We start from the raw sequence: 6,041 nt of genomic DNA, 5'->3' as shown, positions 1-6,041 counted from the left end.
TTTGTACAGTATGGACTCATGGTTATTTATTGCATACTTTGAGTTACATTAAGAATTCAGTGCTACTTCAGCCAGGCGCGGTGGCTCATGCTTGTAATCCTAGCACTTTGGGAGGCTGAGGCAGGTGGATCATGAGGTCAGGAATTCCAGACTAGCCTGGCCAACACAGTGAAACTCCGTCTCCACTAAAAATAAAAAAATTAGCTGGGCATGGTGGCACGTGCCTGTAATCCCAGCTACCTGGGAGGCTGAGGCAGGAGAATCTCTTGAACCCAGGAGGTGGAGGTTGCAGTGAGCCAAGATCACACCACTGCACTCTAGCCTGGGTGACAGAGCAAGACTCTGTCTCAAAAAAAAAAAAAAAAAGTAAAAAGAAAAACAAAAATTTCAAAATCCATGTATTATGGGCTTGGAATATGTTCACCAAAACCACCTCAACATCAAATTGTTGTGGCACCAGCAAGTCCAGTGGCCAGTACCTTGCAAGTCTAGCCATTTTAAAATCGACAAAGTGGGCCTCAGGAAAAGATGGGGTGTAGACATTTGAAATGCACGAGTCCTGGAATTTTCATGCAGCCTGGATTTCATTCTGACTCTGTCCCCCATGACTTCCTGGCCTGCCACTTTTCTAGGGTGCTTTTCAACTCTGTCCTTTGGGCTTCTCAACACTTCTACCTGTAGCCTCTTATTCAGTGCTCCAAGCTCCTCCCCTCATTTGCTCCCTGGACAGCTGGATTCTGCAGGTTGAGGTATTTCCATTTCTCTCAATACCCATTTATTATAAAAGATATTTGGATATATCTGGCAATCTGAAGAATAGTTTCCATCTTATGGAAGGGGATGTTGAGATAGAATATCAACTCTATGTGTGCATTGGTAAGATGATAGAGGGCATCACTGCTATTTCCTGAAGCTTCCTAAAAGCTATCCTTCTGCTTGGCTGTTGTTTGATGTTGTATTTATGAGAAATCTGCAAAGAGGCAGATTGGAAGTCAGAGATTACCTAACAGGATAACCGTACCTTGGTGGAGTCAGCACAGATCAAAGATTATCCAGTTCGCCAGGCGCGGTGGCTTACACCTGTAATCCCAGCACTTTGGGAGGCCAAGGCGGGCGGATCACGAGGTCAGAAGATCGAGACCATCCTGGCTAACACGGTGAAACCCCGGCTCTACTAAAAATACAAAAAATTAGCCGGCCATGGTGGCAGGTGCCTGTAGTCCCAGCTACTCGGGAGGCTAAGGCAGGAGAATGGCGTGAACCCGGGAGGAGGAGCTTGCAGTGAGCCGAGATGGCGCCACTGCACTCCAGCCTGGGCGACAGAGCAAGACTCCGCCTAAAAAACAAAAACAAAAAAGATTATCCAGTTCTCCAATATGTGATGATGATAGTTAATATTTATATAGAAACCATCAAATTGATTTACATATATAAATTCATTTCATCCTCTCAACAATTCTGTGATGTAGGTACTCTGCTGTATAAGATCACTTACTTTTTTTTTTTTTTTTTGAGACAAAATCTTGCTCTGTAGCCCAGCTGGAGTGCAGTGATGTGATCTCGGCTCACTGCAACCTCTACCTCCTGGTTTAAGCAATTCTCCTACCTCAGCCTCCTGAGTATCTGGGACTACAGACACGCAGTACCACGCCCGGCTAATTTTTGTATTTTTAGTAGAGACAAGGTTTCACCATGTTGGCCACTCTGGTCTTGAACTCCTGACCTCAAGTGATCCGCCCACCTTGGCCTCCCAAAGTGCTGGGATTACAGGCATGAGCCACTGCACCTGGCAGGTCACCTACTATTTTATAGTGACAAAATTTCCAGGAAAGTTTCAAATTCAAAGATCTTGTTTCATTATTCTCATTTGCTATCAACATACTTGAAAAGTTGCGATATTTTAGCACCTGAACTGCATCATCCAGACTGCCTCTACTACCGGAGAGTGGATCCCAAATACATTTTATACTATTTATCCTAATTTTTGGCTCAGAAATATGGTCATATTAATACAATGATTCCAGTGTAGTTACCTACCCATGCCAACTTCTGGTGAATACCCTCACTTAACAGCCCTTGCTTGTGCCAGGTGGCTATTTTTGTACCAGGTGATACTGCCCCTCCATCTCATAACAGCTGATTGGATCGGAAGTGGACTTCTAATCCAAAACTAGTCAATTCATAGATTGCCATCTTGCATCCTGGCTTGAAATGATGGATTGAGCCTATAGATTTTGTCTGGGTAAATATGAACCAAGAGACAAGGAGGAAGTTTCCTTCTTGACCTTGGGCTGTGGCGTCTATGATGACCAAGCACCAAGCACAGCATCAGTAAGCAGAGGGAGACAGCAGTGTAACGATACGAAAAGACTGAGAGACAGCTGGGTGTGGTGGCTCACACCTGTAATCCCAGCACTTTGGGAGGCCAAGGCGGGTGGATCACCTGAGGTCAGGAGTTTGAGACCAGCCTGATCAACATGGAGAAAGCCTGTCTCTACTAAAAATACAAAAATTATCCGGGTATGGTGGCACTTGCCTATAGTTCCAGCTACTTGGGAGGCTGAGGCAGGAGAATGGCTTGAACCCGGGAGGTGGAGGTTGCAGTGAGCCGAGACTGCACCACTGCACTCCAGCCTGGGCAAAAGAGCCAAACTCCGTCTAAAAAAAAAAATACTGAGAGAAAAAGAAAGTTGGAGAGGCAGAGACATAGAAAGACACACTAACTTCAAATGAGAGAGAGAGGAAAATCGGTTCCCAGTGGCTTTTTTCTCTTTTTCTTTTTGAAAAAGGGCCTTTTTCTGTGGCCCAGGCTGAAGTACTATGACACAATCACAGGTCACTGCAGTCTCCACCTCCCTGGGCTCAGATGATCCTCCCACCTCAGCCTCCCACCTCAGCCTCCCACCACGCCTGGCTAATTTTTGTATTTTTTTGTAGAGATGGCATTTTGTTATGTTGCCCAGTCTGGTCTCAAACTCCTGGGCTCAAGAGATCCACCTGCCTCCACCTCCCAAAATGTGGGGATTACAGGCATGAGCCACTGCACGAGTCCCTCAGTGGCTTTTAAGTTCCTTGAAGTCCTTCTCCATTTGGGTTCCTGTCTTTCAACACCTAAGATTCAATAAACAGCCTTCTCCTGTAGCAAGTTTGGATAAGTCTCTGTTCCTTGCCACCAAAAGAGCCTGATGAAAAGAGCCTCTAATATCCATATGTAATTAGACTTTGGGGAGACTGGATTTGCCAGTTAAAATCATAACAGACAGATGGATAAGCTAAATACCAATGGATTAATTTTCAAAGAGAGCTGTATTTTCATCACAGAACTCTAGAATGTTCAGAGTTGGATGTTCAGGGCATTTTCCCTCATTTAAGAAAATTTAGTCCTGCCGGATGCATTGGCTCACGCCTGTAATCCCAGCACTTTGGGAAGCCGAGGCGGGCGGATCATGAGGTCAGGAGTTTGAGACCAGCCTGGCCAACATGGTGAAACCCTGTCTCTACTAAAAATACAAAAAATTAGCTGGGTGTGGTGGCGCGTGCCTATAATCCCAGCTACTCTGGATGCTGAGGCAGGAGAATCGCTTGAAACCAGGAGGCAGAGGTTGCAGTGAGCTGAGATTGTGCCACTGCACTCCAGTCTGGGTGACAGAGCAAGACTCTATCCCGAGAAAAAAGAGAAAGAAAGAAAGAAAGAGAGAGAGAGAGACAGAAAGAATGAAAGAGAGAAAGAAAGAAAAGAAAGAAATGAAAGAAAGAAAGAAAAAGAAAGAAAGAAAGAAAGAAAGGAAGGAAGGAAGGAAGGAAGGAAAGAAAGGGGAGGGGAGGGAGGGAGGAGAGGAGAGGAGAGGAGAGGAGAGGAGAGGAGAGGAGAGGAGAGGAGAGGAGAGGAGAGGAAAGGAAAGGAAATTTTGTTGAAACCAGGCTGGGTGCAGTGGCTGATGCCTACAATTTCAGCACTTTGGAAGCCTAAGGTAGGAGGATTGCTTGAAGCTTAGGAGTTCAAGACCAGCCTGGACAACAAAGAAAACCCCCCTCTCTACAAAAATAAAAATTTAAAAAATGAGTTGGGTATGGTGGTATGCTCCTGTAGTGTCAGCTGCTAGGGAGGCTGAGGTGGGAGGATTGCTTGAGCCCAGGAATTTGAGGTTGCAGTGAGCTATGATCACAACCTGCAGTCTGGCCTGGGTGACAGAGCAAGACCCTGTCTCTAAAAGGAATAAAAAAGGAAAAAAAAAAAAAAAGATGTCATTGAAATCAACTACTATATCAAGACTGCTTGGTGAGCCTGGATCCCGGCCAAAAAGATACCATATGTAGAGCTATTCTCAGCAACCTGTGGAGTGCAATGCATCACTCATCTCCATCGGGGAAATGGATCTCCTGAAGGGACCCTCCAGCATTTGAAAAAGGGACAAGTCACATGGATGAGTTCTTTATGGTTTTCTTTTCCTAGACTGTGTAGACGCTGTCCTTCTGTTAACACTTTCTACAAAGAAACTGTAATAGCTTTATTATTGATCAAATGGCTCACATTTATTGTTTTCTATGTGTTTTCAAGAAACCTATTTAATTTGATGTAAGTGATCCAAAGTAAAAAAAAAAAAAAAAAAAAAAAAAAAGGCCGGGTGTGGTGGCTCATACCTGTAATCCCAGCACTTTGGGAGGCCGAGGCGGATGGATCACCAGGAGATCGAGACCATCCTGGCTAATACGGTGAAACCCCGTCTCTACTAAAAATACAAAAAATTAGCCAGGTGAGGTGGCAGGCACCTGTAGTCCCAGCTACTCGGGAGGCTGAGGCAGGAGAATGGCGTGAACCCCGGGGGACGGAGTCTGCAGTGAGCCGAGATCGCGCCACTGCACTCCAGCCTGGGTGAAAGAGCAAGACTCCGTCTCAGAAAAAAAAAAAAAAAGAAGACAGTTGTCCAAGGTAGCATGCAGAACTGTCAGGGATCAAGGAGAGAGCTGGGAAGGCAGCCACCACATTGTAGGCCTGAGTAGTTACCCTGCCACATTAGTTTTCAAGATAGTCTGCTCTCTTTTTTTTTTTTTTTTTTTTTTTTTTTTGAGATGGAGTCTTTCTCTGTCCCCAAGGCTGGAGTGCAGTGGCGTGATCTCGGCTCACCACAACCTCCACCTCCTGGGTTCACGCCATTCTCCTGCCTCAGCCTCCCGAGTAGCTGGGACTACAGGCGCCCGCCAACACACCCGGCTAATTTTTTGTATTTTTAGTAGAGACGGGGTTTCACCGTGTTAGCCAGGATGGTCTCGATCTCCTGACCTCGTGATCCGCCCGCCTCGGCCTCCCAAAGTGCTGGGATTACAGGCTTGGGCCACCGCACCCGGCCTAGTCTGCTCTCTTAATTTGAGGAGAGACACATGACTAAATATGAGTTTCCCATATCTCCTTAGCAGCACATCTACCTGTGGCTCATGTCAATCACCATTATTTATTTATTACAGCATTAATTTTTTTATTTTTAAGATTTTACCTGTTTATTTTGAGACCAGGTTATGAGACTGGCTAATTTTTGTATTTTTGGTAGAGATGGGGTTTTGCCACGTTGCCCAGGCTGGTCTTGAACTCCTGGGCGCAATCGATCCACATGCTCCAGCCTCCCAAAGTGCTGGGATTACAGGCATGAGCCACAATCATCATTATTTAAATCAATAAAATAACACTGATCATTTGTTGAAGTTAAGACTAGAAGCTTTTATCTACCCAGCCAGGTAGGCATCATATTCCCATCTTAGAAATGAGAAAACTGAGATTCAGGAGCTTAACTTAGTTCACGTTTATCTAGTGCTTTTTTCACACTGCATCACTTTATCAATCAAATTTCCAATCTGAATTGACCTTCTAATGTCACACCCCAATAGTTTTCCCTGGATTGTATCTGCATTTAAAAAGGAAATCTTCATGGACTTATAAAAGGCACTAAGTGGAAAACAAGCGTAAATGATGTACAGCCTTGGCTTTCAGTGTGGTATCATAGTTTGTTTGCTAGCACATTGTAGCAACTCCCTTGGCATAATTTTAG

Source organism: Nomascus leucogenys, chromosome 1a (assembly GCF_006542625.1).
Source record: "Nomascus leucogenys isolate Asia chromosome 1a, Asia_NLE_v1, whole genome shotgun sequence".
In the NCBI taxonomy this organism is placed as follows: Eukaryota; Metazoa; Chordata; class Mammalia; order Primates; family Hylobatidae; genus Nomascus; species Nomascus leucogenys.
This window is presented reverse-complemented; position numbering follows the sequence as displayed.